This window comes from Lathyrus oleraceus, chromosome 4 (assembly GCF_024323335.1).
Source record: "Lathyrus oleraceus cultivar Zhongwan6 chromosome 4, CAAS_Psat_ZW6_1.0, whole genome shotgun sequence".
NCBI lineage: Eukaryota > Viridiplantae > Streptophyta > Magnoliopsida > Fabales > Fabaceae > Lathyrus > Lathyrus oleraceus.
Genome location: NC_066582.1, coordinates 362242246 through 362263850, shown reverse-complemented (window position 1 = coordinate 362263850; position 21605 = coordinate 362242246).

The window sequence follows — 21605 nt, the reverse complement described above, 5'->3', positions numbered from 1 at the left end:
TCTCAATATACAACTCGGCTAATTTCTCTAACGGATAATCCATTCTGATCGGAATGAAATGAGCCGATTTTGTCAACCTGTCAACAATCACCCAAATGGCTTCCAAATTCTTATTTGTCCTCGGCAAACCAGAAACAAAATCCATACTGATACTATCCCACTTCCACTCTGGAATAGCCAACGGTTGCATTAGCCCAGACGGCTTCTGATGCTCAATCTTTGACTTTTGACAAGTCAAACAGGAGTAAACAAAACTTGCAATTTCTCTTTTCATACCCGGCCACCAAAATAACTTTTTCAAATCATGATACATCTTCGTAGCTCCAGGATGAATACTCAAACCACTACGATGTCCTTCTTCCAGAATACTCTTCTTAAGTTCAGTAACATCCGGAATACACACCCGATTACCAAATTTCAAAACACCATTCTCATCAACTCTGAATTCACCACCTTGACCTTGGTTCACTAAAGTCAACTTATCAACCAAAAGCATATCAGATTTCTGACCCTCTCTAATCTCATCCAGAATACTACTCGTTAACTTCAACATTCCCAATTTAACACTATTGTGAGTACTCTCACACACCAAACTCAAGTCTCTAAACTGCTCAATCAAATCCAATTCCTTAACCATTAACATAGACATATGCAATGATTTCCGACTCAATGCATCAGCTACTACATTTGCTTTACCCGGATGGTAATTCAAACCAAAATCATAATCCTTCAGAAACTCTAACCATCTTCTCTGTCTCATATTCAGCTCTTTCTGATCAAACAAATACTTCAAACTTTTATGGTCACTGAAAACCTCAAATCTTGACCCATACAAGTAATGCCTCCATAACTTCAGAACAAATACCACAGCTGCCAACTCTAAATCATGCGTCGGATAGTTCCTCTCATGAACCCTCAGCTGTCTCGAAGCATAAGCTATAACCTGCTTATTCTGCATCAACACACCACCTAAACCCAACAATGAAGCATCACAATAAACCTCGAATAGTTCCGACGAACTCGGTAATATCAGGATAGGAGCAGTAGTCAACCTTCTCTTTAACTCTTGGAAACCTTCTTCACATTTCGAATCCCAAACAAACGCTTGCCCCTTTCTAGTCAACGTCGTCAACGGTAACGCCAACTTAGAAAATCCCTCGATGAATTTCCTATAATAACCAGCCAAACCAAGAAAACTTCGAATCTCAGCAACAGACTTCGGAGCTTCCCACTTAGATACCGCTTCTATCTTAGAAGGATCAACAGCAACACCACCTCTTGAAATCACATGACCAAGAAAACTAACCTCTTCTAACCAAAATTCGCATTTAGACAGTTTAGCAAATAACTTCTTTTCTCGTAGAATTCCCAAAACCACTCTCAAATGCTCAGCATGCTCTTCTTCAGATTTCGAATACACCAAAATGTCATCAATAAACACTACCACAAACTTGTCTAGGTACGGATGGAAAATCCTATTCATATACTCCATAAATACTCCAGGCGCATTAGTCACACCAAAAGGCATTACAGAATACTCATAATGTCCATACCTTGTTCTGAAAGCAGTCTTCTGAATATCTTCAGTTTTCACACGTATCTGATGATACCCAGATCTCAAATCTATCTTGCTGAACACACTCGCACCAACCAACTGATCCATCAAATCATCAATCCTCGGCAAAGGATACCGATTCTTGATCGTCACTTTATTCAGTTGCCTGTAGTCCACACACAACCTCATAGTACCTTCTTTCTTCTTAACCAACAACACTGGTGCACCCCACGGTGACACACTCGGACGAATAAATTTCTTATCCAACAGATCTTCCAGCTGACTCTTCAATTCAGCTAACTCAACAGCAGACATACGGTACGGAGCCATCGATATCGGTCTAGTACCAGGTACCAAATCAATCGAGAACTCAACTTCACGCTCTGGCGGCAATTCATTCACTTCTTCAGGGAACACATCAGGAAAATCACACACCACAGCCAGATCACAAATCACCAGTTTATCTTTAGCTTCCAAAGTCGCTAACAGCATAAACAACTCTGCCCCATCTGCTACTTCCTCATTCACCTGCCTCGCTGATAGAAACAAATCCTTTCCTTCTTCAATCTCAGGGAATATCACAGCCTTATCAAAACAGTTGATAGAAACTCGGTTAAACACCAACCAATTCATACCCAGGATAACATCAATCTGCACTAGTGGAAGACACACAAGGTCTATCCCAAAGTCTCTACCAAAAATACTCAAAGGACAACTCAAACAAACTGAAGTAGTAGTCACTGAACCCTTCGCAGGAGTATCAATCACCATACTTCCAAGCATCTTAGATATCTCTAACTTAAGTTTCACAGCACAATCCAAAGATATAAAGGAATGAGTAGCACCTGTGTCAATAATAGCTACAAGAGGAAAGCCATTAATATAACACGTACCTCGGATCAAACGATCATCTGCAGAAGTCTCAGAACCCGATAAAGCAAAGACCTTGCCTCCTGACTGATTCTCTTTCTTCGGCTTAGGACACTGTGGACTGATATGACCCAACTCTCCACAGTTGAAACAAGTCACAGTCTTCAACCGACACTCTGCAGCCAAATGACCACCTTTTCCACACTTGAAACACTTCATAGCAGCACTGGTACACTCATGAACACGATGTCCAGCCCGACCACATCTGTAACACTTAACAGGAGCACTAGAGTCTCCCCCACTAGGCCTTTTCATCCCACTCTGCCTCTGGAAACCTTTTCCAGCTGCATACGATTTCCCACGATCAATCTGGTTCTTACCTTTTCTATCAACCCTTTGCTGATAGCTCTCTGCTCTAGCCTTGGAATCCTGTTCGAAAATCCTGCAACAGTCAACCAAATCAGAAAACACTCTGATCCGTTGATATCCAATCGCCTGCTTGATCTCGGGACGCAACCCGTTCTCAAACTTCACACATTTGGAAAATTCCCCAGTAGCCTCACTATAGGGAGTATAATACTTTGACAGCTCTGTGAACTTAGCAGCATACTCAGTAACAGACCGGTTACCCTGCTTCAATTCCAAGAACTCTATCTCTTTCTTCCCTCTAACATCCTCTGGAAAATACTTCCTCAGGAATCTCTCTCTGAACACAGCCCAAGTGATTTCAGCATTCCCAGCAGTTTCCAACTCAGTGCGGGTAGCAACCCACCAATCATCAGCTTCCTCTGACAGCATATGCGTACCGAACCTGACCTTCTGGTTATCGGCACACTCAGTCACTCGGAAGATTCTCTCGATCTCCTTCAACCACTTCTGAGCGCCATCTGGATCGTATGCTCCCTTAAACATTGGAGGATTGTTCTTCTGGAATTCACTCAGTTGACGAGCAGCTCCCATTCCTACAACATTCGGATTTCCTCCAAGTACTCCAGCTAGCATACCCAGAGCCTCAGCAATTGCAGCATCATCTCTACCTCTTCCAGCCATCTCTATTCTGAAAACCCAAACAAACTAAAACAATGAGTACTAATAGGTTACACAACACCTATCCCGTACAGGGGAAACAGAAAAACTACGACTCGACTCGACCGACTATGCTCTGATACCACTAATGTAACACCCTTCTAAATACCCCAAAATATTTAATTAAAATAATAACATATCAATCAGAGTAATTATGCCCCGAAGGGTGTCACACAATCATTTCACAACAATTATCAAAATATCCCGTCATGCTCATATATTAAATCAAAATAAGACTCTTTTGCATAATTCGCAGCGGTACAAAACATCGACATTCAGTTCATGTACTACATTACATGTAAAGTTGAATCAACAACTAAATTAAAACATAGTCAAACATTCCCTCCCGATGTTACATCTACCAGAGCATGACCCACTAAGGACGACACTAGACTCCATAGCACTAGCTTCTACTCAACTCACTGCTCGTTACCTGAAAAATAGATGTAAGGGTGAGTTCCTCAATCAATATAATAAGCATTATAGAACAACATGTAATGCTAAGTAAATAACACATCAATTCACCCTAATCAGACTACGCACTCAGCAACGGCAATATCCGTTCAAACATCATATTCAACAGTAACATATAGCATATATATAATCTCAACCATACTCAACATCAACAACACAACACACATCACACATATAATACTGGAATACATCCATTCATATTATATGCCATACATTCATTATGAAATGAGACTCCACACATGCGGTACCGACTATTCTTGAACATACAGTTCAAGCTCACCGATCAAATCCAGATACGGCTACTAAGCTCACTAGTCCCACTCATTTGAGATCTAATGACTCACTCACTAATTCCTCACCATGGGAATTAGCTACAGCCCCGAAGGCTAGACTATGCACACTAATCATCTAGCATGCAAACATCAACAACAAACCCACCATGGTTCACTCACTAATTCCTCACCATGGGAATTAGCTACAGCCCCAAAGGCTAGAATAAGCATGCTAATCACCTAGCAATGCAACAACAACAGCAACGATTCAAGAATAGACATAAGCTCACACTCTAAGCCATAAAACAGTCTATTCACAAATGCATACATAACTGATACATTCACAGCATCATGCTTATCATCACACATCATTAATACATTTTATCACAAAAGCATATCACATCATGCCACATAATCAAATACAGTATTAGCACATTCTACTAATACCTATACTACTCAAAACAACGGGAAATTATCCCTGCTACATCATACATCAGCTAAGTACATCACTCAGCCTAAACAACCAAAAAAACTGCACAACAACAGCACAGAAAATCACAATTCTGCCCATACGCGTATTGCCTATGCCCATACGCGTATTGCCCACGCCTGACCAAATCCATACGCGTAATGCCCACGCCCATACGCGTATGCTACGCGTATCACATTCCCATACGCGTACCAACAGAGACCAAAACACGTTCAAAACATCATCTTCCTCATCCATACGCGTATTGCCTAGTGCCATACGCGTACCAGCCATCTCATACGCGTATTGCCTAGTGCCATACGCGTATGACCAGAAACCAGAACTCTCAGATCTGCAATGGCTTTCTCTGCTACGAGATCTATCCAATTCACCCTTCCACAGTCCAAATTTCTACACAGAAGTCGTTCATATTTTCAACACAATTCATATCTTATTCGATTACACAAAATCTGACACTTTTACATCTAATTCCTACGAATTCTTTCTCAATTATACTCCAATTTCGTTTATCCAAAAAGTTCACAAATTCATCATGCATCAATCTAATCAGAGGTAAAACAATGGTTATCACTACCCAGTACATATTATCACATAATGCCCTTTAACCGATGATAAACCCCCCTTACCTGAGTTAATCCGGCAGTCTCTGAGCTCCAAGCTTTCCTTTCCTTCAACCTTCGTTCTCTGGCTTTTTGCCCTTTTCCCTTTTCTGCCTCTTTTCCCTTTTCACGTGAAAATAACCTTTTTACCAAAAATGGGATTTTTCTCAATTCCAATTTATATATTTTCCTAATAATAATAATAATCCAAAAATAATAATAATAAAATTTCCAATTATTTAATTAAATTAATAAATAAATTATTAACCCAATTTAAATAATTATTTTATTATTATCGGGGTGTTACAATAACAGTCCGTTATTGCATATATTTAGTCAAATAATCGAAGCAAAATAAGTGAAATTTGAGCTAAAATGAAGAAGAATGACAAAAGAATAAGGTAAAAATAGATATGTGTGAAAACTATGGACTTAGTGAAAATTGGAGTGAAAAGGGGAGCAAAAGCCAGTAGCTTATGGAATAATCACGCGTACCATCGCGCACGTGATAAAGCATTTAAAGATGCATCGGGCGCACGATGGTCATTATTTTGGGCTTTTTCTGACGCGCTCTGATCCATTCTAACGCCTTTATAAGGGGATTTTCTACACTTTCATAAGGGTTACGATTTTGGGAGTTTGAGCATAATTTTGAGGGTACAAGTGGAGATTTTTAGAGCATTTGAAACCATTGGAGGCCATCTCTTCAAGGGACTTCTTATATTATCTTTGTCTATCAATTGTGGTATTTTTAATTACACTATGAGAAGCTAAATCCTTTGAGGTTAGGTTGTGTTAGGATGAACCTATTTCTATATTGTTGGATTCTATGTTGATTTGACCATTGTATGAACCCATTGACCTATAATCTTATTCAATTGCTTGTTGTTCGTAATGCTTTTCATGTGAGATACTCTTTTAATCTAATTTTAGGCACATAAGGAATACTGAGAATTAGTTTATGTGTTGGACCTATGGAAATTGTTGTACTTACGCTCGTTGAATAGGGATAGGAGACCCCGAGTAGTGGCATAGAGAATTATCATTCCATACATCGCCTAACCCTTCTTACGCTGGCGGACTAGGGATAGAAAGCTCCGAGTAGTGGTTAGTGAGTTATTTCTTGAGGGATCAACTATAATAGTTTTGTTAATTCCGTGTGAGATTATAGTGATTAGGTCATTCATATAGGGCATCAAACATCAATAATAGAGGAATAGGAGATTCTACAACATAACTTGATCGCTTTCGTGACATTGTTTACTCTTTTATTTACTTTTTACACTGAAACTCGAACCCTCCTTTTACTAGCTTTTATAAATTGCACACATTTTGTCTTGCTTGGAGGCAGCCCCTGTGGATTCGATCTTTTTATTACTTCGATATTATCGGTACACTTGCCGAGAAGTCATCAAAAGTCAACATTCAAACATAAGGATTGATAATTCATTTCAAAAATAAATGATATATAATGTAAAATAGTTATATCACATTCTCACACCCAAACCATCATCAACATCATACACAACAACATTATCATCACACATAGTCATATTTCATACATACATTTCATTCATGATATGCGACTAATGACAATGATAAAGACTCATATGCATGTAGTACCATTCATGAACACTGAGGTTTATCTCGCTCCCAATGTCCACCATAGGACCAGAGCACACCAAATTGTTACCACCACCATAAGTAACGCTTCACCGATTGCTACTTGAAACCGGATACTCGCTCTCGATCCCCACATAGGACCAAAACACACCAAAACTAGACTAAAGCTCGTACATCATGATGCATAACTCTCAATAACATGCATTATCACAACAAGGTTCACCAAAAATATCCCTATACACATCTCACCATTTATGCATCACATCATTCATCATGCACAATAATCAATTCATGTTACAATGTCAATAAAATTAACAAATAGCAGCAACTCATCAACATCTTAACAACATTGTCATAACATCATCGACATAACAACACCATTACCACGCAACAATATTAAAACAATGCAACGATACATCAACCTCACATATAAACTAACATATTTATCAACATAGTAGGCACATAAATAATATTTAAACACTTTACCCATCACCACCATGTTATAGATCTGAGCGTTAGGTTTCTAACACTTCAAATGACACATCATTTGGGTATACCAATTAAAAGTTATGGCTAAAATCGTCGAACAATGTAAAACGAACATTCTGGCAGTTATGTGTCGACACATGAGTCGTATGACTCGACACATAACATGTACCGTCTCATGTACCTCATTTTTAAAGCCCGCGACTTCTATTTGATGTGTCGACTCATGACCTTTACAGGTCGACTCATGACATATACAAGTCGACACATGCATCAAACATGTCGACACATGACTTTAATTTTTGTCTAAATATCAGTGTTTAACCATCCAAACACTACCTTATATAACAAGAACTCATCTATTATTTCACGGGTTCATGGATCAACAACACATTACAACATTATCATTATATTCATCATCTTTAAATCATTAATTTCCAACAAATTCAACATGATTCATTTGATTCAAGCACATCAGAACAACAACATATCAATACACATGGTTATAATTCATATCATTGCATATAAAAATAGTATTATCATAATCAATCAAAAGAATAACAACCCCTATGGAAGATTATGAGTTCCACAATACCCTTCTATCATACCCCTTATTATTGAAACACTTTCCCACTCTTACCTCAATCCTTAGCAGAAAATTCTGGTTTTGATGTGTTCTTCCTTCCTAAAGCTTCAAGTCCCAACCTCTTGCCCTTGCCTCTTTTCTCTCTTTTCCCAAATTTGTACGATCTGACAAAACTCTAACCTACATTGTTTTTAATTTAAATAGTTTGGTTCCTATCTTTCTACAATTAGAACGTAACCCCACCACTAATTCCCTCTTACTCCTTGCTCCCTCCTATTCCTTTAAAATTCCACTTTTGACACGAAGTCCTTATTTTTCTCATTTAATTAAATAATCAATTAAATCATTACTATTTTAGTTATCTAAACTAACTCTAAATTATTCTAGATTAATCATATGGTCACAACCCCTTAATTATTCTCCCATCTCAAGGACACATACCCTACATCCTATTTCTATAATTCAATAAAATAATCAACAATTTCACCAACATACAAAGAATTATAATAATTTAATTAATTTAGACAAAAAATGAAAACTGGGATGTTACAACTCTCCCCCACTTCAAGAATTTTCGCCCTAAAAAATTACCTGAAGGAAATAAATTCGGATACAACTCTTTCATCTGACTCTTTACCTCCCAAGTTATGCTTCCATGAGCTGGTCCTTCCCACACTACCTTCACAAAGGCAATCTCCTTGCCATGCAGTTGCTTCACTTCCTGATCCTCTATTCGCATGAGAGATGCCTCCACAGTCAAGTTCTCTCTCACTTGTATATCGTCCACTTGGATCACATGAGGCGGATCTGGAATGTATTTTCTCAACTAACACACATGAAACATATCATGAAGATTAGCAAGCGGCGGTGGCAAGAAAGTTCAATAGGCCACCTCTCATATCTTCTGTAAGATATGGTATGGACCAACATAATGTTGCACGAGCTTTCGAGAATTCAAGGCTCGACCAACTCCGGTTACTGGGGTAACTCTAAAAACACGTGGTCCCCCTCTTAGAACTCAAGTTCCTTTCTCCTCTTATCATGGTAACTCTTCTGGCGACTCTGCGAAGCTTTCATCTTCTCTTGAATCATCTCGATCTTCTTAGAAGTCTGTTGCACAATCACAGGTCCAATTACTGCACTCTCACCAGATTCGTACCAACACAGAGGTGTCCTACACCTTCTACCATACAATGCCTCAAACGAGGCCATCCCAATACTCGAATGGAAACTGTTATTATAAGTGAACTCAATTAACCACAAGTAACTATCCCAAGAACTTCCTTGTTCTAGCCCATAAGCCCTCAATAGATCCTCCAAGAAGGATTAGATTGTCCTCCCTGTTTGCCCATCAATTTGTGGGTGATAAGCGGAACTCACCTTTAGCTTAGTACCTAAGGCTTCTTATAAACTCTATCAAAACCTTGACGTGAACCTTAGATCTCTATCTGATACAATTCTTTATGGAGTACCATGCAAACTAACAATCTTCTAAATATACAACTCAACTAACTTTTGCAAGGTATAATTGATCCTGATCGCTATGAAATGAGCCGATTTAGTCAGTCTATCAATAATCATCCAAATAGAATCACATTCCTTCACTGTCTTCGGTAAAATTGTTACAAAATCTATGGAAATGCTATCCCACTTCCACTTTGGAATACTCAAAGGTTGCATCAGACCTGACAGTTTCTGATGTTTAATATTCGACTTTTGACAAGTCAAACAAACATAGACAAATTCAACTACTTCATTTTTCATTCTTGACCACCAAAATAATTTCTTTAAGTCCTGATACATCTTAGTGGCACCAGGATGAATACTCAACCCACACCTGTAACCCTCCTCCATAATACTTTTCTTAAGCTCGGGTACATCTAATACACAAACCCTGTCTCTGAACCTCATCACGCCATTCTTATCAATTCTAAAGTCGCCAACCTTATTCTAATTGATTAACATAAGTCAGTCAACCAATCTCACATCATTCTTATGACCCTCTCTGATCTTTTTAAGAATGCCACTCGTCAACTTCAACATACCCAACTTCACACTATTAGGGGTCTCTTCACATACTAAACTCATATCTTTGAATTTCTCGATCAACTCTAGCTCTCGAACCATCAACGTTAACATATGCGAAGATTTTATGCTTAATGTGTTAGCTACAATGTTAGCCTTTCCCGAATGGTAACTCAAGTAAAAATCATAATATTTCAGAAACTCGAGCCACCTCCTCTGTCTCATATTCAATTCATTCTGACCAAATAAATACTTCAGACTCTTGTGATCACTAAGCACTTAAAATATGGATCCAAACACATAGTGCCTCCAAATCTTCAACACAAATACCACTACTGCCAATTCAAGATCATGCGTAGGATAATTCCTTTCATGAACCCTCAACTGCCTCGAAGGATAAGCCACAACCTGACCATTCTGCACTAACGCACCTCCCAGACCCATCTTCGAAACATTTCAATATACAACAAAGGACTCACTCGGATTCGAAAAAATCAAAACTGGAGCATACTTTAACTTCTTTTTGAGTTCTTATAAACTCTATTCATAATACACATCTAAAACATAGGCTTGACCCTTTTGAGTCAACTGAGTCAACGACAATGCTAACTTATAAAAATCTTCAATGATCTTCCTATAGTAACAGCTAATCCAAAAAACTTCTAATCTCAGCGACAGACTTCAGAGTCTTCCATTATAACACAACATCTATCTTCGATGGATCCACATCTATACCACCACTAGAAATCACATGACTAAGGAAACTCACTTCTCTTAACCAGAACTCGCACTTGGAAAACTTTGCATATAACCAGTTCTCTTTCAATGTCTACAATATAATTCTCAAATGTTCGACACCCTCTTCATTATACTTTGAGTATATCAGAATGTCATTTATAAACACAACTAAGAACTAGTCTAAATATGGATGGAAGATTTTATTCATGTATTCCATGAACACTCCAAGTGCATTATACACACCAAACGACATTACCGAATACTAGTAGTGCCCATACCTCGTTCTAAAAGCTACCTTAGGAATACCTTCTGACTTCACACGAATCTGATGATAACCCAAATGCAAATCTATCTTGCTAAACATACAAGCACCTACGAATTGATCCATCAAATCATTAATCCTCACGAGTGAATACTTGTTCTTAAGAGTCACTCTCATACCCGGAATTTCTCCCCTCCTAATTTCATTCCATCTGCATTATATTCATCTGCATGAATTCATCTCATTAAGTCATCTGCATATTATTCATCTGCATCTTACCATTAGTTACCATTTCATATGGTCATTGCATATCACTTGTATACCTTTCGAGTTCTTAACTCACATGAGATTGATGTTAGGTTCTACAATAGAAGTGTTTTTGGTGTATAATTAGTAGGTCATTTAGGGTCTCATGCATATTAAACTATTAAGCATGTCATTTGCATCCCTTAGCATCCCTTCTCTTGATTTGGTATTATAAAAAATAAATATTGATGATTTTCATTTGTTGACATAAGCATTCAATTTTCACTTTGTCAATATCATTTCAAACCATCCATATTTTAAGCATGCCTACACTATTCTTAATGTTTTCCTTTATTTGGATTAACATACATTCATTCATTTTTTATAAATTAAGTTTAATTCACAAATGCATGCATTCTTCTCTTTTAATTAATTCAACATAATGTAGACTTTCACATTTTTATTGGATCCAACATGCATTGCCAAAAAGGAAGGTAAGGAGATTACAAAGTTCATGTTGCATAACTAATTTTCACAAATCAAATTGGTTTAGTACCAAATTTTGACCTTTATCAAGAATACATCTTTCATTGAAAGCCAAACTTTGAACTATCAACTTTTTAAAAAATTTCAAACCTTTTTAAAGATCTCATTTTTATTTTATTCAAATCCTTTTCTAAATAAAATCAGATGAAAAAGTCTACCTGGGTGAAAGGTCCAGATGTAGTCCTGAATGCTAGGCCTAAGTTGTAAGAGCTTGCAAGCCATAAGCGTTCATCTTCCTTTCAAAACACTTGTAAATATTCAAACCCCTTTTCATAACAAAATTGGAAGAAAAACACTACCTGGGTGAAAGGTCCAGTCAGAATCCCAAATATTAGACCCAAGTAGTAATTTCTCGCAAGTCATGAATATTCGTCTTCCAACCCAAAAAGACATCCAACCAATCAAAATCTTTTTTTCTTGCCGCCGTGCGATAACTTTCAAAACCTTTTTTCAAAAACAAAAGACATTTTATCTTAAGATGATGCAAAGAAATGCTTCATCCACAACCGTTGAGTTGAGATACGTGGCATTTTCTCGTGAATCTTGATACCTATAAATCCATTCAATGTAACGCCCGCTCCTCACCTGTTATGAATAAAACAATATTTTATGTCGATTAACACAAAATACCTTTCACTAAAATCGACCAACAAAGAAACATTTTTTACGCATAACTACGCATGCCTTGAGTTATCTATTACACTCAGAGATACGTAGGAGCGAGATTCAAAGTCTCGTCAGGCACATTAATAAAAGATCCAAAAACATTTTCTCTTTTTTTTTCCGCACCCTAATAAAAAAATAAACCTTTTGGTTCTTTCTTTTTCTTCCAAACCTTTTAATAACTCGAGAATCCTGACATTTCAAAGTTAAAACTAACGCGCACAACTAACTAAACGGTTCTCGTTGAGTACAACAAACATGTGGGGTGTTAATATCTTCATCTCGTGTAACGACTCCCGAACCCTGATTTGGTTGCAATGACCAATATCATTGTCGTTCTTTTAGGGGTTTTATCGATATTTCCCCTTCCACTCTTTGGGAATAAATAAAGTTTGGTGGCGAATTTGTTAAGTCCATCCTGCAAGCGTGTGATTATGCTATGCGAGCACCGTGTTCTCAGTTTTTTGAGGCACGACAATCACCTTATTCAACTATCGATACTCCACACATAGCCTCATACTACCTACCTTCTTCTTCACTAACAACATTGATGCACCCCATGGAGAAACACTCGAAAGGACAAATTTCTTCTCAAGCAGATCTTCCAAGTTGCTTCTTCAATTCACCCAGCTCCTAAGCAGACATCCTATAAGGAGCCATCAACACCGGACTGGTACCGGGTACTAGGTATATAGAAAACTCCACCTCACACTCTAGTGGCAAATCACTAATATCATCAGGAAGCACTTTTGGAAAATCACTCATCATAGGTATCTCGTCCAATACAACTTTAGTATTTGCCTTTATAGAAGCTAATATCATAAACGCTGCAGTATTACCCTTCACAAACTCACTCACTTACTTAGCCGATACGAATAACTCATCACTAGTATCAAACTCTGGAAATGACATCGTCTTGGCAAAACCGTTGATATGAATATGATTGAACTCCAACTAGTTCATTCCAAGGATAACATCAAGATTCCTCAAAGGTAGACATACTAAATCCATACCAAAACTCTTACCATATATAGTAAGCGGACAATTCAAATAAACCCACGAAGTGATTACCGAACCTAGAGTCGGGGTATCAACAATCATGTTCCCATCCATAGAAGACAATTTCAAACCCAACTTCTCGGCACAATAAAGCAAAACAAACGAATGTGTTGCACCCGTGTAAATAATAGAAATCAAAGGGATATCATTTATAAAACACATACCTCGAATCACGTGGCCAACACTAGTAGTCTCTGCCCCAGACAAGGCAAAGACTTTTCCTCCCGACTGTACTTTCATCGACTTTTGACAATATGTAATAGTATGAACCTTTTCGCCACAATTATAACAATTTGTCCTATAACACCTATAATCTATAACACCGTGACCTATCTTACCATACTTAAAGCACGTTAGAACATTAAGCTTGCACTCATTAGAATGGCGGCCCTACTCGCCACACTTGAAACACTTGACAAAAGCGGGAGTCCCTCCCCCGCTTGACGTTTTCTCATCTGTAGCCATCTGCTTCCGTTTGTCAGCTTGAGCACTGTATGGTTTTCCTTTAAACTGATTCTTTCCCTTCATCTTACTAACACTCTTGTAGTGAGTGGAACGAGCCCTATAGTCCTCATCATAAATCCTACACTTGTTCACTAGAGTGGGAAACCTACGAATCTCCTGGTAGCCAATACCATGCTTAATCTTAGGTCGCATTCCGTTATCAAACTTAATCCATTTGGATCCCTCCACAACTGCACCATTGTAATGAGGGAAAAACTTCACCACTTCCTCAAACTTGGTGGCATACTCAACAACTATCATGTTTCCTTGCTTAAGCTCAAGAAATTCAATCTCCTTCTTGCTACGCACATCTTTAGGAAAGTACTTCTGAAGGAATTTCATTCTGAACACAACCCAAGTGATCTCAACACCAACAAATTCTAGTCTCTGGCGAGTGTTATCCCATCAGTCCTTAGCTTCCTTAGACAACATATGAGTACCAAACAATACCTTTTGCTCTTCAATGTCGACCATTACTCGTAATATCTTCTCGATCTCTTTGAGCCATGCCTGAACACCCTTCGGATCATACTTTCCCTTGAACGTCAACGAATTATTCCTTTGAAAATTTCCTAAACCACATAACTCATCACCTGCCTGATTCTGCTGTCTATGTAGTGCCCGAGCCATTGAATCTAAAGCATTAGCAATCGCGCGATCATTTCTTTTAGCTATTCTGCACATCATCAGATAAACATCATAATAAACAATGCATCTACAGTGTACACCCACATGTCGCATACTAGGGACTCGACTACATTACAAAACCTGGCCAGACTGGCCGGCCTGCTATGATACTACTAATGTAACACCCTTCTAAACTCCACATACAATTATCGAATATTTTAATTAAAATAACAACCACAAAGGTGTCACTCACATTGCAAACACATCCTGTTCCATAACACGGGTTACAAAATGTCACATAAAATCTGTCATCACATGCTCACCTTCACTTAGGATATCATTGCAGCAGAATCATTATTAAAGCAAATAAACACATATTACACTCATACCATTTAGTCTCAACTTCAACTTTCATAACAAATAAAAGAGTTTTAAGTAAATCAACTCAACAACCACATCAACCATAATAATTCAACATAAACATGACATAAGAAACTAAACAAGCGTTCCTAACCCAATGCTACATAATCAGAGAAAGATACTTCTAATTAAAACGATAAACTGAGAAACAACTCCATGAGATAGCTTCCACTCACTTTTGCGAGATCTACTGTTGAGTATCTGCACGATGCCTATGTAAAGGCTACATTCAAACAAAAGAGGTGATAATTCATTTAAAAAATAAGTTGTATAAAATGTAAAATAGAGTACAACATTTACACAATCATGACAACAACATATCACATTCTCACACCCAAATCATCATCAACATCATACATAACAACATTACCATTACACATAGTCATTTTCATGCATACAATTCATTCATGCTATGTGACTAATGACAATGATAACGACTCGTATGCATGTGGTACCATTCATGAACACTCAGGTTCATCTCGCTCCCAATCCCACCATAAGACTAGAGCGCACCAAATCGTTACCACCACCATAAGTAACGCTTCACTGATTCCCATATGAATCTGGCTACTCGCTCCCGATCCCCCACCATAGGACTAAAGCACACAAAAATTGGACCAAATCTCATACACCATGATGCATGACTCTTAACAACACGCATTATCACAACAAAATTCACCAAAAGGATCCCCATACACATCTCACCATTTATGCATCACATCATTCATCATGCACAACAATTAATTCATGTTACAACGTCAATAAAAATAACAAACAACAATAACTCATCAACATCTTAATAATATTATGATAACATCATCGACATAACAACATCATTATCCCACAACAGTATTACAATAATGCAATGATTCATCAACCAAACATATAAACCAATAGATTTATCGACACAGTAGGCACATGAATAATATTCAAACACTACCACGTTATAGATCTGAGTGTTAGCTTTCTAACGCTTTAAATGACACATCATTTAGATATACAAATCAAGTTTCTAGAATCGTTGAACAATGCAAAATGAACATTCTGGTAGTTATGTGTCGACACATGACTCGTATGTGTCGACACATAACATGTATATGTCAGCTTATTTACCTCAATTTTAAATCTTGTAGCTTCTAATTGATGTGACGACTGCATGTGTTGACTCATGACCTTTACATGTCAACTCATGACCTTTACAGGTTGACTCATGACCTATACAAGCCGAAACATGTACCGAACAGGTCAGGACATGGCTTAATTTTGGTCTAAAATCGGTTTTTAACCATTCAAACACTACCTTATATAACAACAACTTATTATAAAAAAAATATCATATTAACCCTAATTCCTACTACTATCACACCCTAAACTCATCTATTATTTCATGGGTTCATGGATCAACAACACATTACAACAATATCATCATATTCATCATCTCTAAATCATCAATTTCCAATAAATTCAATATGATTCATTTGATTTAAGCACATCACAACAACAACATATCAATATACATGGTTATAATTCATATCATTGCATATAAAAATAGTATTATCACCATCTATCAAAAGAATAACAAACATTATGGAAGGTTACAAGTCCCTCCACTTTACCCTTCCATCATACCCCTTATTCTCGTTTTGATGTGTTCTTCCGTCCTAAAGCTTCAAGTTCCAACCTTTTGCCCTTGCCTCTTTTCTTTCTTTTCCCAAGTTTGTACGATTTGAAAAAAACTCCAACCTTGACTGTTTTAAATTTAAATAGTTAGGTTCCCATCTTTCTAAAACTAGAACTTAACCCCACAATTAATTCCCCCTTACTCATTGCTCCCTCCTATTCCTTTAAAATTCCACTTTTGACCCGAAGTCCCTAGTTTTCCCATTTAATTAAAACATAATTATTTTAATTAACTAAAATAACTCTAAATAATTTCTAGATTAATCCTATGGTCACAACCCCTTAATTATTCTCCCATCTCAAGGACACATACCATATAATCCTATTTCTATAATTCAACAAAATAATCAACAATTGCACCAGTGTCATACTCCAAAATTTTCTCTAACTCCTCACTCAATTCACCTGGCTTATGGTTTTTCTCATTGCATACATTTGTCTATTTGATCCTGCATTTATGTCACTCATCGACATTCACATATTGCAACAAATTTAGGTCAAAGGTTCAACGATAATGGATTTATTTGGATTATGTGGATTTTCAAGGAGGATATTATGTGGTAATTATTTGGGTTTATTTCCCATATTAGTTGTGAAGCGGATCATCTCTTTTCGTGGTTAGCTAGGAGATTGGAATGATTGTTACTTAATTCAGATGATTGCTTTGATTCAAAGAAAATGGCAAAGTCGGAATGAAAGGAAGATTTTATTCATTTATTGCAAATCCACAATACAATGAATATTGCTTGAAATACAAATCAAAAGAAAGGATTACAAGGAAAGGGGATAAAAAACTACATCGTTTGGCATAGTTTACTTTTTGGTCAAACCGTTGACTTTTTTGTAAACTGTTGACTTTTGGTACACTATTGACCATCGACTCGGTTTTGACTCCTGAATTTTCCTAGACCTATTCTAAAAGCATTTGATTAAGATATTCACCATAGACTACTTGTGTCATGATTATGTCAAGTTTTAATTTCCAATAAATTCTATCTTCCATCAAGCTTCACTTTAATACTTGTTTTTCAAGACTTTGCAAAAACACTTATCAAAAACACTTAAAATCATGGGATGATTCACTAGAAATTCAAGGCAAAAATGGTGAAAACCTAAAGGCAAGTTAATTACTAGTGACTCTTTGCCTTACATCCTAACTTGGTACTTTTGCTAAATTCCAACACCATTAGTCTCTAAGTACCTCATTCCTCATAATCATTCAATTACCCAATTAACTCTTAACTACTCTAACTACAAAACTAACACAAAACTACCAACCAAACACAAATCTTAACTTCTATGTTTTCATTCAACCCTAGCCACTCTTAACAATTAATCCTATGGTTAAAATTGGTTATCTGCGACTAAGGATTAAATTAACTTCTAACCATTGATAAACCCGTTACTTGGATCACAATCCAAGGGTGATCATTAACCTACCAAGTCTATATAAATATGTTATTTCTCAGATTTTTGGGAGCTAGCTAACCTAACTAACCTAACTTAGAAAATTCACAATTAACCATTATTTTCCACTATTTTTTCTTCTCAATTTCTCTCTCAATGTCTTCTCCCTCGCCCCCACTAAAGTTCATTTTCATAACCATTTAGAATTTCACATTGAAGTTCTAAAATGGTGAAATTTAGGCATAAATAATTCCTACATTATCATCAATAATCATCAATCCACAATTCAAGCATTATCATCAAAAATTATCCATCAACAATTTCTACATTATCATTAATAATCATCATCTAAAGTTTATCAAGTTTCATCAATAATCATCATCCGAATAATCAATTCAATCTTATTCATCCATATTCTACATTCAAAATTCATCTTCTATATTCATTCATCATCAAGAATAATTATCAAAGCTTGTAAGTTAATTGGATTATAGGAGCTTATTCTTGAAGTATTTTAGGTTTCTTTTCGGCGCTCCGATTTTCAACACTAACCAGAGCAAATCTTCACTATGTCGGTAATCCTTTATCTCTTCCACACCTTTGTCATGGATTATTGAATATTTTTTGGTTGATTGCCTTAAGCTACTATTTTGAATTGTTTATTAGATAATCACTTACTTTTGCATAGAACACATAAACTTGAAATTAAAGTTTTTTTAATTCTTAACATTTAATTACATGTGAATATATCATTAGAAGCTTTTTTTCGTCACGATTCTAAATATGTGATTAATTTTCATGAACTATTATAATGAATGAGAATTTATCGATTCTTTAGACATTTTGTTTCTCACCTCTTCGCCCGATTCTTCAAAATTCGTGGCTCATTTGTAAAATTCGACCGTGTATTTGGATTCCTTGCAAAAAGTCGAGTTCGGTGATATATAATTTGCATATGGATTATTTGAGTTGATAATTTTATTATATCAAAATTCATGAATGTGTGAGAAATGATGAATAAATGAAGAACATTAATGAAAATGTCCGGAATGCACAGTTTAATGACACATGTCATTGGTCTATTTTCTTTTTCCCTTGTCTGTGCCATGTGGCATATTCCTGTTGGTCACATGTAGGCAGATAGGAAAAAAAAAGGAAGAGACAAAAAATAATCCCATGTGATCACATGATTCTCTGTACAACACTCCCTCTTCATCATGGTCGTCTGATCTGGAGCGAGATCCATCAAACGGTCCAAAACACTCCTTAGTGTTGACCCTATTTTTTTTTGTGTTGACCGACTGTGTTTTGGCCAGAATGGGCTTTTTGTTGTGCACCTGTTGGGCCAATCTCTCCTTGCACTCCATTTTCCAGCCTCATACCCCATCTGAATTCAAAAACTTCACAAAAAATCTTGGGCCTCACTTACATGGGCTTGCGCTAGATTTAAATATTGGTTTTCTTAACACCCCCTGGCTCTTTGGATTTCTTTATTTTGCTTGTTTTTTATTCTTTTATTTTTCTTTAATGTTTTTTAGTACATTTTAATTTCTTTTTTATGTGTTTTTTAATGCTTTTTAACCTAAAATACTAGAAAAATAAATGAAATGATATCATTGATTTAGATGTTTTCAATTCATGTTATGGTAAAAATAATTCATTTAGTTATAATTAATCATAAAGTTTTAAAATTAACCTTCTAATTAGATTTTGACTAATAACATGCTCTGTCCCCCTAACTTTAGGTTAACTTTAAACATTGAAACCTGATATCACTTTGATTCCCTTAGAATTTAGGGTTGGAAATCTTGGTGCCTAATTTACAATTTGGAATCTACCATGATTGATTAAGTTGGTCAAAGTATTATTTGATCAACTAAATCCTTTAACATGCGCCTATTTCCTATGTCTATGCAAGTGATTAAAAGTCTTTTGATCACTTAATAAGACTAGTCCTCTGTGCTAGAGCTGCATTAGATCTCACCTCAACTCAAGTCTTCACATTCAAGTCAATACAAGTCAAACAGAGCATTGCAGACAAACTGGACAATGGACTATTGTTCAAGCACAACAAATGTTTCTCTTTAACACTTGTTAGTTACAATTCGAACTGTGTGCCACGAGCCTTAAGTAGTAGAGAAGGAATGAGAGGGAGAATTCATATCCTTATTCTGAATATCTTTGGGTACGGGACGAATAACCCGATTGCTCAATGTATTCACCTCTACTCATAAACTTTAGCGCAAGTCAAATCAAATGATTGTCAAGTCTTCTTCCCCATAGACAACACTTCAACCACTCCATCAACAATAATCTTCCTCTTTGGACAAAGCACTACTTGCTTTAGAAACCCATATACTCTTTCGGGTTAACCACCTTCTTATGGTTAAGCACCCATTTATGCATCAAACCATTCCTTTTGGGTTAATCACCTCTCAGGGTTAAAATCTTTCTTTCTTGCATGTTTGCCTTGTCAACCCTTGTGCTTAGGCAAACTTTCTTCTTGCATTCTTTTCCTTGCCAGACCTTGTTCCTAGGTAAACCTTCTTCTCTTGCTTATTTGTCTTGTCAAACCTTGTTCCGAGACAAACCTTTATTTCTTGTTTGTCTTGTTAGACCCTGTGCTTCGACAGACTCTTTCCATGCAAGTTTTCCTTGTCATACCCCGTGCTTAGGAAAACCTTCTTCTCTTGCTTGTTTGTCTTGTCAGACCCCATGCTTAGAAAAACTCCCCTCTTGTTTATTTGTCTTATCAAACCCCATGCTTAGATAAACCCTTCTTGCTTGTTTGTCTTGTCAAAACTCGTGCTTAGATAAACTTTTTCCATGCATGTTTTTTCTTGTTTCTTAGGCAAACCTTCTTCTCTTGCTTCTTTGTCTTGTCAGACCCCGTGCTAAGACAAACTCCCCTCTTGTTTGTTTGTCTTGTCAGACCCTATGCTTAGACAAACCCTTCTTTCTTGTTTGTCTTGTCAGACCTTGTGCTCATAAAAACTCATCTCATGCATGTTTTCCTTGTCAGACCTTGTGCTTAGGCAATCCTTATTCTCTTACTTGTTAGTCTTGTCAGACCCCATGCATAGATAAACTCTTCTCACGTGTTTCATTGTCATACCCTATGCTTAGGCAAACCTTCTTCTCTTGCTTTTTTGTCTTGTTAAACCACGTGCTGAGACAAACTCTTCATATGCATGTTTGCCGTGTTAGAACCTGCATTCAGGAAAACCTCATTCTCTTGCATGTTTGTCTTGTCAGACCCTGTGCTTGGACAAACTCTTCTTATGCATGTTTGTCTTGTCATACTGTCGCATCGCGCGAAAAACCGGCGGGAAAACAAGAACAACAGAGCCGCCACCGTGCGTTATTTATCCCAAAAGAGGGAAAGGA